This window comes from Eublepharis macularius, chromosome 3 (assembly GCF_028583425.1).
Source record: "Eublepharis macularius isolate TG4126 chromosome 3, MPM_Emac_v1.0, whole genome shotgun sequence".
NCBI lineage: Eukaryota > Metazoa > Chordata > Lepidosauria > Squamata > Eublepharidae > Eublepharis > Eublepharis macularius.
In genome coordinates, this window is record NC_072792.1 from 135,784,976 (window position 1) to 135,800,085 (window position 15,110).

Genomic DNA, 15,110 nt, shown 5'->3' on the forward strand with positions numbered 1-15,110 from the left:
CCATCAATCTCCAATGGATCTTGAAATTGTTTTGTCACAATCCTCTCTTTCATATTTCTAGTTGTAAACTGCACGATCACATCCCTTGGTAGTTTCCTCTGGGTTGCAATTCTCGAGTTCACACGATACGCCACATCTAGGATAGCCACAATTTCCTCCTCCTCCTTCCCCAGGTATTCAGCCAACACCTCAGTCATCTGTTCTTGCGCTGACTTCCCTTCAACTTCTGGCAGACCACGAAAACGGAGCTGCTTCTCCATGTGTTTAGTTTCTGCAACTGACATCCTCCCCTTTACCAATCTCATCTCTGTTTGTTGCGTTTCTATTAAATTCTCCATCGCGTCTTCTACTGTTTTGACTCTCTGTTTCGTTCCTTGTAATTCACTGCTAATCGTTTCCACGCCTTTTTTCACTTCTGACAGCTCCGACTTTACTGTCTGTGTAACTTCTTTGACCTCTTTAATAAGCTCCAATTTCGTGTCCTTAAGTTCTTTCATCATGTCTATAAGTTTTTTGTCCAAATTTTCTATTGCCGATTGCCACTCTTTTTTCGACATCGTGGGGCTTGCTTTAGCTCGCTCCCACGTATCTGCTCTCTTCCTCAGCTCCGTGGCGTATAATTAAACGTTTTCCTTTTTTTCAAATGTCCCAATCTTTGCCAAAATTAATTTTTTATATCCAAAATGTCGGGCGTCTTTTCTCTATGGTTTCTCTATGTTATTATAATCCAAGATGGCCTACTTCCTCTTCCGCTGAAGCCACGACCCTTCCACTTTCAAAAATGGCGATTCCCCACTTCCTGTCCCTTGGCAAGGGCCGCTTCCCTCCAGCCACTCTATTGTTGTTACGCACTTCCTGTCTCCCGTCTTCCCACAGCAGGTCTCGCGATGGTGTCTTTTTCCCACAGCTCCAAAACCACAGGTATTCAAAACAATAGTCCGATTTTTGTAATAACTTCTTTAAACTTAGTCTCTTTTAAATTACAACTCCTGCCGAGTCTTCACCTCCTTTTCACTAGTCTGTTGCAGTTTAAAAATCTACTTTCTTTCCTCTCTGATTTTGTCAATCTGTCCCGTTTCAAGAGATAGCGATCTTTACCTTCTCTTCAACTTTCTCGGGTTGTAATCGCTGTTTCGATCTTAAATTCTCCTCTCGACTTCCCTCCCCGATCGAAGCTTGGGTATGTAGGTCTTATGCCAGCCGAATTGGCCCCAAAATTGCCGCAGAGATTATAGCCGACCCGTCGCAAGGTGGGACCTCAAGGATCGGGGGGGAGACTCCTTGTGTAGAGCCCCCCCTCGTCCGAGATCTAGCTCACCCTAGGGTCTTGAGCGTTCTTTGCCTGCTCCCCGCCTGAGAGCAGTCGGCCGCGGGTTATTTTCACCCCTCCGGCCGGTTAAAACGGCAATCCGGTCAGCTCCGCAAATGGAGCTGCGTTAGACCTCCATGAATCCCAAACCGGAAGTCATCTTAGATCGCTTCCTGACAGCCATAGTGAAATGGTTGAAAAACAACAAATTGAAATTGAATCCAGGCAGGACTGAAGTGATGCTTATTGTGAAGGCAGACATCTTGAATGAGATTGTACTCCCTACTTTTGATGGAGTTCATCTGACCCTTGCAGACTCAGTTAAGAGCCTAGGGGTTATACTGGATCCAGTGTTATTACTAGAAAAACAAGTTAAGGCAGCGGCAAAAAAATGCTTTCTACAACCTCACTGTAGTCTAGAAGATGGCTTCTTATCTTGACATGGTTGACCTGGCCACTTGGATCCACGCTATGGTAACATCAAGGCTTGACTATTGTAATGCTCTATACATAGGTCTCCCATCACCACAAGAACCACAAGTGACAAAAAGCACAGATTGGACACTTGTCTGCTTCCCTCAAGTTTTGATGGGAAATGTAGGCATCCTGGTCTCGCAGCTTTGCTCTCTGACTGCTGTCCAATGGACTTTTCAACTGTCACTTGTCCAACATTCCGCCAAGCTGCCTACATTTCCCATCAAAACTTTAAAAAGTTAACTAGGAGGCTCCAATTGGTGCAAAATGCTGCAGCTCAACTGTTATCAGGCACGAGCAGGAGCATGAACATCACTCCCATCCTACAGTCACTCCACTGGCTACCCATCATTTACCGTGCTCAGTTCAAGGTATTAGTTATTACATAAAAAAGTTCTTCACAGCTTTGGTCCGGCATACCTACGGGACCGCCTCCCTCCCTATGTTCCTCCACAGCAGCTTCGCTCATCTGAACAGTCTACTGCAGGTGCCAGGCTGCAAACAGGTGAAGTCAGCAGCAGCCTGTACATGGGCTTTCTCTGTGGTGGCCCCTATCCTGTGGAATGACCTGCCTGAGGAATCCAGAAGAGCTCCCACTCTCCTGGCTTTTCGTAAACAATGCAGAACCAAACTATTTAAATAGGCTTTTTACTCAAATGAGAGGGCTGTTTTGTAGGGATAGGGACTCAGATACTTCGCTAATGAGTTAGGGACCATAGACTCATCACTATGTTGCATTACATATTATCTGCTGCTTTAAATATGTACTCTTATGTACCACCAGTGTTCCATGTTGTCTAATGTTAGTCCTAGAACTGATTACGTTCTGCTTCAGTTTTTTTACTACTCTGTATTGGATTCTTGCTAATTACTCTGTCTTTTAAACTTGGATCTATTGACCCTGTGGCATTGTTTATGGAAATGTCCTTGATACTGTATTGAAATGTACTTGATACTGATTGTACTAATCTCATACTATGTAATCCGCCTCGAGTCTCAGTGAGAAAGGTGGACTATAAATGACATAAATAAACAAATGACATAAATAAATGACAGCCTTTCAAGTACTTGAAGATGGTTATCATATCACCTTAAAGTCATTTCCTCTGCAGGCTAAATGTTCCGAACTTCTTCAATCTTTCCTCATAGGACTTGGTCTCCAGACCCCTCACCATCTTTGTTGCCCTCCTATAGACACATTCCAGCTTGTCTATATCCTTCTTAAACTGTGGTGCCCAAAACTGAACACAATACCCTAGGTGAGGTACAACCAGAGCAGAGTAGAGTGATACCATCACTTCTCATGATCTGGACACTATGTTTCTGTTGATACAGTCCCAAACCGCATTTGCCTTTTTAGCTACCATATCACACTGCTGAATCATGTTCAGTGTTTATTTGTCGTATGGCATTGTTTATGGAAATCTCCTTGAAATTGACTGTACTAATCTCACACTGTGTAATCCGCCTTGAGTCTCAGTGAGAAAAGTGGACTATAAATGACAAATAAACTGTATTTTATTAACAGAACATGATGCTTGATCTTCATCTTGTGTGTCTGAGCCCTAAACCAAGATTTTTCGAAGGAGGGGGAACTTAATTCCAGTAACCATTGTTTGCATCAATACATTGTGGATAAATGTAAATATTTTTAACTGTGATTCTCATGCAAAAGGGAGGTGGGACACATGCATACAAGCTCAACAACAAGCAGGGTTTGTACATAGTTTTGCACTTAACTGCAGCTAAACAGGACTTACTAACACAGCCTGTGCTGCAATCATATTGGCCTTGGCAACTCACATAATTTTGATGACATGAGCAATATCTGCTGTGATGACACTCAGGCAGATGCTTGTAAACTGAATCTCATGAGTCACCACATCCTGTGGGATTATATGGCAGTGTGAGCAATAACTGGGAGGCTGAAGAAGAAGAAAAAGAAGGAAAGTGTCACCGAGAACAAGCAGCAACTGGGGTAGTAGAAAGCTCAATGAAAATATGCAGTGGCAAGCTCCCTGCTAGGGATTATTGGGATATAAATTAAAATGGCTAACATTGTAATGCCCTGGTATAGAGCTGTGGTGCAACTTCATGTGGCATGACCTCATGTTTTTGTTTGTTTGTTGCTGTTGTTAGGAATTCTTTATACAGTTCTGATCACTGGAAAAATATAGAAGAGGGCATCCAAGATGATTAAGGGATTAGAGCACCTTTCCTATGATGAAAGACTGGAGAGCCTGAGACTTTTTGGTCCAGAAAAAAAATGCCTTAGGAGGGACATGATAAAGGTTTATAAAATGAGGGTGTGGAAAAGGAAAGAGAGATCCCCCTCCCCATAGTATTGGCCATCAATGAAGCTGATGGTCAATAAGTTTAGGACAAACAAAAGAAAATGCTTCTTTACTCAATGAAGAATTAAATTGTGGGATTCACTGCCAGTTGAGGTGGTGATAACCACATGAGAAGATCAGTTTAAGAGGGAGTTAGACAGATTCATGGAAGATAAATCCATCACCAGCCATATGTGGAGGCAGCAAACTTCTGAATACCAATGCTGGGACACAGCATCATGGGAAGGCCTTGGCCTCTGTGCCCTGGTTGTTGGCCCTCCAGGGCAAATGGTTGTATAAAACATGATGCTGGACTAGATGGACCACTGATCCAATAGGGCTCTTCTTAAATTCTGAGATACAAAAAGGCACCAAAAGGAAGCGTGTGAATGTCATGGGATTTCATATGTAAATGTTTTACTCTCTTCTTCTTAGGGTCACCCTATGAAACTGATTAGTAGATTCAAGACAGACTGTCAGGTCTGTTGCTCACTGTCCCTCCATATTGTTATTTCTTGTATAGTATGTTGCAATAGCCGCTTGCACCTGCTTCCTGTTGCTTTCCAGATCCTGAGACGATTGAGCCCTTATCTCGGATAGCTCGCTGCAGCGGCCTTGGGACAGCTCCTTCCATCCTGCTACTGATTGTGTTCGGCCGGGAGAGCCGGAGGCGTGGGGGGAACATGCAAAAGGGTTGATATAATGTAACCTGTGCCCACCAGATCATTCTTAACAAGAGACCTGTGTACCGCCAAACGCCTTTAATTGCTTCTGTGTAACCTATGGACATATGTACTGAGAAGCCTGTGATATCTCAATAAAGACCTATTTACTCAAGAGAGCTTAGATTTCTTGCTGCAAGGGTTGGGAGTCACCTTCAATGTATCCTGTCTTCCATAGACTGACATATTGTTAAGAATCCCACTTTATCTCCAACTCCATACCCCGGGGGGATGGCTACCGGCTTTTCGTCGACTGAGGCACCCAACCTGGGAGAGATGGAGGAGGAGAGTCTTTCACTTCAACCGGTCTGGCCCCCGGACTCAGGACCAATGACCGGACGCCCTTCTGTGGAGAAAGGGGCAATTCCCAGGAGTGGGGTGACCCACCTATTGTGGTCCTCCCTGCCCACCCTGAGACAATGGGCCCCTCGGCTGAGGGAAAAGAAGGAGCGGCGCCGCGGGACTTTGTTTGCGCGCTACTCCTCGGGCATGGGACTCGGCAGTGGTTTGGACCCGCAGTTATCAGCTATCCCAGAGACCCAGCTAGGGCGAGAGACCGGCAGGGATTATACCTGGGAGACGTTCCAACTCTCCATGGAAGCAGAGGGCCAAATGATAACCAGCGGCGGCCAAGAATTCTGGTGGGACGAGGCGGTGGGCCATTACGTGGAGGCGCCCTGCCCACACGCGAGCTCAGCCGCCAGTGGCCTGGAGCCCCCATTCCAACCCTTGACTGGCACAAGCTGGGTACCATTGCAGGAGCTCTGGCGGTGGGCACAAGTGGAGCTGGAACACGGAGCACCTGAACCAACCAAGGGCATAGAGCCGCGAGGGGGGACCGTTTGGATACCCTCATGGAACAAGCCCAGGTGATGCACTATGACCTGCTCACAGTCCTTAGACAGCCTTTCAAGAACACATCAAATGCACATTCTCAGGATAGAAATACCTCTTGTCTCCTTTTACAGGGAGAACAGAAAAGAAGTTACTGTTGGTTTGTTAACACAGTTACCATTTACTCCCCTCATAATGCCAACTAATGCTATTTATTTATTAACTGGGAAGAAGAGTCAAATGATTAAACGACAGCTTTGTAGAACTCAGTGTTTGGATTGCGGGGGGGGGGTTGCATAAGCATCTATCAAAGATCTGATACTTTCCTTTTATGCAATGATGCCAGGAGGCAAAGGAGCTGGAGAAAACCTCCTCCTGCAACTTCTCATAATTCAAGCCCTTGAAGTGACCCATGACAGAAGTAGTCCCCAATGACAGATATATTCTGATCTCATTACAGGGGCACAATAGACTTGTAGCCTCAGGAAATTCTGACTTCATTTTTAGACAAAATGGGACTGGCTTGACATTTGATTGCAGCATTACACAACCTTTGGAGTTGTTACTTCATCTAGTTAGATGAAAAGTGAATAGCTATACAAATGCCCCAGAGAGAAGTCCAAGTATCCTATTGCGGGGATATATTAAACAGGAAAAAACACAATAATTCCCCTCTAATTGTGAATTTTGCTGATTTAATGGGGACCTAGAGGTGAGACACACATGGAACACTTTGGAACTAATTAGGCAAATTACTTATGACACCATGCTGTGCATTATTTTGCAACAATGAGGCTTTCATTTAACCTCAGCATTGCAGATGAGCCAGTGATGCTTAAGCAGTCTGATTCAAATTATTAGCAGCCCTGCCTCTGATATGCTGCATGCTTGACTCTGAAAGGTTTTAGTACTTGATAATTATTTGTAATCAAGTGTAGAAAAATTCCTAATTGGTATTCAACAATTCTTACCACCTCAGCCTAAAAGCCATCTTTTTGCTCAAAAGAAACACTCCTCTTGCAGAAGTGCTCTGTGTAGATGCCCACATAATCACTTTTTATAAATATGCCCTTTATATGTGTACTGATTTCTTAAAATAATTCCAGAAATCAACTATTTGGGGAAAGCTTTCTTCTCTTTCAGTTGCTACTTTTACAATATCAAACTGCACTTCATCAGTTTTGAATTCCACAAAAATCCCTGCATTGATCCCTATTGACTTCATTTGCTTTAACTCGTTAAGCATTTTTAATATATTGTGTTCCCCTTTTAAATGTTTTATATTTTAAAATTTGGATTGCATTGCATTAAAGCCACAACTTCAATAATTTTTGACACCAAATGATTTTTGTCCCATATTTTAAAAGTGTACTATGGCCTTGCAATGGTTATTATGGATGCCTCCCCATCAAAAAATTTCCATATCCAAATATATCAAGAGGGGGTGAAAAAACAGACAACTTGCTATGGAAATTTCTGTTGGCTGCAAAGGTTTCTGTTGTTTATCATATTTTGATGCTGTTGCCCCTGATGCCAAGGTTGGTAGCTGCTTAAAGGGGATTAATCAACTTCCTAGAGAATAGGTCCATTAATGGCCATTGGACATGAAGAATCAATTGAACTTCCATATTCAGAGACAGTAACCCTCTGAATATCAATGCAACAATAGGAGTAGTTTGTGCCCGGTTTGTCAGCCTTCTAGGTCATCTAGTTGGTCAACTTGTGAAGCAGTATGTTAGACAGGATGGACCATTGGTTTGACCCAACATGGCTGCCCTTGTGTTCATATACTTTAGCCAGAACCAAGCATGTGGAGAAAGGTACACCTTACCAGGGCTTAGAGATCCATACAGTCTGACTGGAGCACTGTAACATCACTCCATGTAGATCATGGTCGACTATATTGATAGGAACTAATTTTTCTGTATCTATGACATGGCTAGATGGGGAGTTCAATTCTTATGTGACTTGCACACAAATTTGCTAGAGTCGATGAGAAGCAGAACAAGCAGCATTCTGAACAGAAAGAACACAACTAGATGTGATGCTTGGAATATGAGAAATTGAGATTCCAGCTGTTTTTCCAATTATTGGGCACATGGTTAAATGTGACAGGAGGACTTCATCATTTCCCACTGTAATATTTTCCCAAGCTGAAATGTCCCTAAATAGCAGCTATTTGCCCCATTGAAGAAACTTCTTGGCTTGGAATTATGCCCTGTGACCTGACAACTGAACTTAAAAACACACACTACTGGAAACTCTATCCAATGAATTTTATTTTATTTTATGGTATACTGACAATGCCTGTGGCAGAAGCTGAAAGCTGTCAGCAGGCCAGCACTCACCAAAAACTGCAGGCATTCTGTGATGGAGCAAGAATGGATAAACTAGGTTTGCTAGTGATTCTGACTTATGATTTCACAATAAAACCATCAGCAAAATGGAAAAAATGGCCTATTCATGGAATAGTAAAGAAAAGAGTCCAGTAGCACTTTTAAGACTAACCAACTTGGTTGTAGCATAAGCTTTTGAGAATCACAGTTCTCTTCATCTGGTGTGGTTCTCGAAAACTTATGCTACAATAAAGTTGATTAGTCTTAAAGGTACTTCTGGACTGTACTATTTTGTGACTACAGACTAATACGGCTAACTCCGCTGGACCTATTCATGGAATGTTTGCAGTTTTGATGGTCCATAAGAATTTTTAAAAATCCAAAACCAAAATCAAGCAAAACTTTACAGAATAAGCAGCAAGCAAGATAGATGTTTTTAAAATGGTAAAAGGGGGACATGGAAGTAAAGCCCAGCATGGGCCATGCTCTAGAAAACTAGAACAAGTAATTAAAAGAGAAACCTTTTTTGTTTTTGTTTTTTGTTTTTTGAAAAATTTTTATTGGGTTAGAATTCATTATTTTTTACATTACATTCAATTTTCCCCAAATTTTTCATTCCTAACCCCCCTCCCTTTCCCCCCCGTTTTGTTGACTTCCAACAGCTTTCCCACCCTTTGTCCTTTTTCCCTTACTTCTGTTACATTCCTCTATCTAAAACAAATATATATTCTCTATTATATTAAGCAGTAAATCCTTAACTACTTTTCTTCTTATATACCCAAACTGTAAATTTTTGTTTCCATCTTAGATAAACAATTTATCCCATTTTCTGATTTTAAATATTTCTATATATCATAAACCATAAAAATCTTACATTTAAATCAAACAATTTGACTTATTCTCTATATATTCCTCATTCTATCTTTTTATGGTAATTCTATACAGCACATCACATAGTCAATCAATTTGACTCTCTATACAATCAGTTTGGTATATATAAATCTTATCAAAGAAAGAAAATATTATTGATTATTCGATCCTTATATTTAAACCTCATCATTAATTATTTTCTGTCATTATTCTATCTATTAACCCATATATATCTCTTTATATATCAACCTGTTAACTGCTTATTGCTCCACATTTATCCCCTCCTCCCTCGGTAAAGTCGCCCCCCTCCATTACATTTTTATTTTGCTTCAGTAGTTCTCAAACTGCCACAGTTTTCCTCCCACCTCCCATTTCTTCTCCAGATATTGTTTCAGCTTCTCCCAGTCTGTGTTGAACTGCCCTGAGTCCAGATTTCTCAGTTTTCTTGTCATCTTGTCCATTTCTGCCATATACAGCAATTTGTAAATCCAATCTTCAATAGTTGGCACTTCTTGTACTTTCCATTTTTGCGCATACAAAAGTCTGGCTGCTGCTGTCATATAAAATATCAACGTCCTATGATGGGCTGGAATTCCCTCCATTCCCAAGTTTAGTAGCAGGAGTTCTGGGTTCTTATTTATCTGAAATTGTAAAATTTCACTCATTTCTCTTATTATTTCCCCCCAGTACTGCCTAGCTACATCACACGACCACCACATATGATAGAGGGAGCCCTCATGCTTCCTACATTTCCAGCATTTATTGGAAGTGTTCAAATTCCCTAGCGCAATCTTCTTTGGTGTCATGTACCAACGATAGATCATTTTGTAAATATTCTCTTTAATATTTGTACATGTCGTTATCTTCATTGTAGTTTTCCACAAGTATTCCCATGCCTCCATTGTTATCTCTTTGTTAAAATTTATAGCCCATTTCACCATTTGTGTTTTAACAGTCTCATCCTCAGTATACCATTTCAACAGTACTTGGTATACCTTGGATATTCTTTTCTTGTCCTCTTTAAGAAGGGTCTGCTCTAGTTCCGAGCTCTCCATTCGTATACCTCCCTTTGCAAAGTCTGAGTTGTACAAATCTCTGATCTGCCTGTACTGGAACCAATCGTAGTTCGGTGATAGTTCCTCTTGCGTCTTTATTCTAAGTTTAGATGCTTCAGTTTTAGTTATTTCTTTGTATGTTAAACATTGTTGTTCATTATCAACAGCTCTCGGGTCTATCACCTCATATGGAACCACCCACCAAGGGGTTCCTTCTTGTAGGTAAATTCTATACTTCTTCCAGATTGTATATAAACTTCTCCGTACAAAATGGTGCAGGAACATCGAGTTGACCTTTACTTTATCATGCCATAGGTATGCATGCCATCCAAATATTTTTTTGTATCCCTCTAGGGCTAATAGTTTCTTGTTCTTTAATGTCATCCACTCTTTCAGCCAATCTAGGCAGATTGCATCATAATAAAGTCTCAGGTTGGGCAGTTGCAGTCCGCCTCTTTCCTTTGCATCTTGTAAAACTTTCATTTTCACTCGAGGCTTCTTGCCTGCCCATACAAAATCTGATATTTTCCTCTGCCATTTTTCAAATTGTTTAGAGTCTCTGATGATTGGTATTGTCTGTAGCAAAAACATCACTCTTGGTAACACATTCATTTTAACCGCTGCAATCCTACCTAGCCATGACAGGTTGAGCCTGTTCCATTTAATCAAGTCTCTCTCAATCTGAATCCACAATTTTTCATAATTATTCTTGAACAAATCAATATTCTTTGCAGTCAGTTCAATTCCCAAATATTTCACCTTACTTGTTACCTCGCAGTCCGTTATTTCCATTAACGATTGTTGTTTCTGCTTAGTCACGTTTTTGCATAGTATCTTTGACTTCTTTTTGTTAATGAAGAAACCTGCCAAATCCCCAAACTCCTTAATCTTATCTATCACTTTTGGCATATTCTCCAGTGGGTCCTCTACTATTAACATTATGTCATCCGCAAATGCTCTGACCTTATATGTATAGTCCTTTATTTTTATTCCTCGAATTTCCTCATCTTGTCGTATTTGTATCATCAGAATCTCCAATACTAAAATGAACAACAGTGGAGACAACGGGCAACCTTGTCTTGTTCCTTTGCTTATAGTCAATTTCTTGGTCAATTCATCATTCACCACAATTGCTGCAGTCTGGTCTCTGTAAATTTCCTTAATTGCTCTGATGAATCTTTCTCCTAATTGTAGCTTTTCCATAGTGGCAAACATAAAGTCCCAGTTTAAATTGTCAAATGCCTTTTCAGCGTCAACAAAGAAGAAACCAACCTCTTTATCTCAACGCTTATCATAATATTCAATAGCATCAATCACTGTCCTTAAATTGTCTCTTATTTGCCTGTCTGGCAGAAAGCCTGCTTGCTCCTCCTCTATAACCTCCGAAAGCCACCCCTTCAGTCTCTCCGCCAGTATCTTCGCAAAGATTTTATAGTCATTGTTAAGTAACGATATAGGTCTGTAATTTTTCACACTAGTCAAGTCTTGGCCCTCTTTTGGGATCAATGATATGTTCGCTTCAGACCAAGTGTCTGGAATCCTTTGATCCCTTAAAACTCCATTGATCACCTCCTTTAGGAATGGTGCCAGCTCATTGGCCATAGTCTTATAAAATTTGGCTGTAAGTCCATCTGGCCCTGGCGCCTTTCCTAAGTTTGCAGATTGTATTGCCTTACTTATTTCCTCATCTGTTACTTCACTGTTCAATTTATTTCTCCAAGCTTCCGAAATTTCTGGAAATTTGATTTTCTCCAAATATGACGCTTTTGATTCTTTATTCACTTCTTTCTTATTATACAACTTAGCGTAGAATTTATAAAAGGCTCTACTAATGGTAGTCTGCTCCAAATACGTTTTGTCATCTTCACAAATTTTATTTATTGTTTTCTTTTCCCTTTTCTTCTTCAATTGCCATGCCAGGTACTTCCCAGGTTTATTAGCACCCTCAAACGCTTTTTGGTTCAGTCTTTTAAGATTCCATTCCAATTCTTTATTGCTCATTGCTGTTAGCTGTTCTTGAAGTATTTTAATTTCCTGGTATACTTTCTTTTTCCCTGGTCTCTTTTTTAGCTGTAATTCTTTGGCTTTTATTTTCTCCTCAATCTCTTGTCTTTTCTCCTCTTTCTTTTTTCTTGCTCTACCGTTTAAATCCATTAGTATGCCCCTTACAACCGCCTTGTAAGCATCCCAAACTTTGTTGGTTGGTACTTCTTTATTCACGTTATACTGTATGAAAAAGTTTGTCTCTCTTCTCAATATTTCCATATTCTCATTTTCCTGTAACAAATCCTCATTTATTCTCCATGCTTTCCTTTTTCTCCTTTTTCCTAATTTCCACATAATTGGGTTATGATCTGAGCCTACCATCGGCATTATTTCCGCCTCTTTAGTCCATAACGCTAAGTCTTTTGAGGCCCAGATCATATCAATTCTTGATAGTGTAGAATGCCTTGCGGAATAAAAAGTAAACTGTCTACTTTTAGGATATTCTCTCCTCCATACATCTTCAAGAGTCTCTTGTTGAATCAACTCAAAGAAGAGCTTTGGTAAAAGTCCTTTTTTTTTTGTGCTGTTGTAGTTTTTTTGTCTAGTTCCAAATCTGTCACTCCATTGAAGTCTCCAGCAAGAATTATCTGATCATATACAAAGTCGTCTAATTGCTTCCTCAAGTCCTCAAAGAAGCTTTCTTTTGCCCCATTAGGTGCATAAATTCCGACTACCAACACTTTCTTTAAATTCCAAATACATTCCACTGCTACAAATCTAGCTTCCACATCTCTCATAACAAATTTTGGCTGTAGCTCCTCTTTTATATACAACACCACTCCTCTTTTTTTCTTGCTAGAGGCCGCTACAAATTCTTTACCCAATTTTCCAGATTTTAAATATTTTACATCCTGTTTTCTAATATGGGTCTCTTGCAAGCACACAATGTCACATTTCTGTTTTAGTAGCCAGTGGAAAATGTTTTTCCTCTTATTCGGTGAGTTTAGTCCATTTACATTCCAAGATAATACCTTACACTCCATACTCATTGTCTTGTTGGTAAGTCTTTTTCATTGTCCTTAATAAATCGCTCCATCTCTCACTCAGATCTGATGCGTTTTTTGGCCCCTCCAAATTCAAAGGACACTCCTTCCGGTAACTCCCATCTGTACCTGATTTTCATGTCCTTCAAAATCTGAATTAGCACTCTATATTTTTTCCGGTCCAATAACACTGATCTGGGCAATTCCTTCATTATGATAATCGTCTTGCCATCAATCTCCAATGGGTCTTGAAACTGTTTTGTCACAATCATCTCTTTCATATTTCGTGTTGTAAACTGCACAATCACATCTCTTGGTAATTTCCTCTGGGTTGCGATCCTCGAGTTCACACGGTATGCCACGTCTAGGATAGCCACAATTTCCTCTTCCTCCTTCCCCAGGTATTCAGCCAACACCTCGGTCATCTGTTCTTGCGCTGACTTTCCATCCACTTCTGGCAGACCACGAAAACGTAGCTGCTTCTCCATATGTTTAGTTTCTGCAACTGACATTCTCCCCTTCACCAGTCTCATCTCTGTTTGTTGCGTGTCTATTAAGTTCTCCATCGCGTCTTCTACTGTTTTAACTCTCTGCTGCGTCCCTTGTAATTCACTTCGTATCGTTTCCATACCTTTTTTCACTTCTGACAGCTCCGACTTTACTGTCTGAGTAACCTCTTTAACCTCTTTAATCAGCTCTAATTTGGTATCCTTGAGCTCTTTAATCATATCTAAAAGTTTTTTGTCCAAATTTTTATCCAAGTTTTCTATCGCCGATTGCCACTCTTTTTTCGACATCGTGGGGCTTGCTTTGGCTCGCTCCCACGAATCTGCTCTCTTCCTTACCTCCGTGGCGTAAAATTAAACGTTTCCTTATTCAAATGTCCCAATCTTCTTTCCAAAATTAAGTTTTAAGTTTTTAAAGTGTCCAAAATGTCGGGCGTCTTTTCTCTATGGTTTCTCTATGATTTTGTAATCCAAGATGGCCTACTTCCTTTTCCGCTGAAGCCGCGACCCTTCCCTTTTCAAAAATGGCGATTCCCTACTTCCTGCCCTTCAGCAAGGGCCGCTTCTCTCCAGCCGCTCTATTGTTGTTACGCACTTCCTGTCTCCCGTCTTCCCACAGCAGGTCTCGCGATGGTATCTTTTTCTCACAGCTCCAAAGCCACAGGTATTCAAAACAATAATCCGTTTTCTTTAATAACTTCTTTAAACTTAGTCTCTTTTCAAATACAACTCCTGCCGAGTCTTCCCCTCCTTTTCACTAGTCTGTTGCAGTTTAAAAATCTACTTTTTTCCTCTCTGTTTTTATCGATCTGTCCCGTATTGAAAGATAACGATCTTTACCTTCTCTTCACTTTTCTCGGGTTGTAATCACTGTTTCGATTTTAAGTTCTCCTCTCAGCTTCTTCCCCCAATCGAAGCTTGGGTATGAAGGTCTTGTGCCAGCCGAATTGGCCCCAAAACTGCCGCAGAGATTATAGCCGACCCGTCGCAAGGTGGGACCTCAAGGACCGGGAGGGGGCTCGTTGTGTAGAGCCCCCCCTCGTCCGAGATCTAGCTCACCCTAGGGTCTTGAGCGTTCTTAGCCTGCTCCCCGCCTGAGAGCAGTCGGCCGCGGGCTATTTTCACCCCTCCGGCCGGTTGAAACGGCAGTCCGGTCAGCTCCGTAAATGGAGCTGCGTTAGACCTCCATGGATCCCAAACCGGAAGACAAAAGAGAAACCTTTTTTGGATGGACAGAACATAGTGGTGTGTACGGAAGAGGCAGATTGTGTTACAAGTTTGTACAGCTCCCCCAAATGACGCTTGGGACCAGTGCTTTGGAGCTGCAATAGTTTATGTGAGGACATCTCTGCATCTTCTATAACATTGCAAGAGATTCTAGGATGACAATTCTTGGATTGCATCATACTTCTGTTAGGCAAATCATTTGGGACAATCCTGAGTGATTCCCAGCAGCAAGCACAAGAAAATTATGGTAACTCCCAATTAGATGGGGATAGTACACTGCGATGTTTAACTCTTTCTTCCAGCACAATTTCTCTGATATAAACTTCTATGGAAAAGGATCCAGCACCATTTTCCAATGAAATCAACAGCTCCATTTGATAATTTTGAAGCTTTAGTAGGGGGTAATCGCAATCAT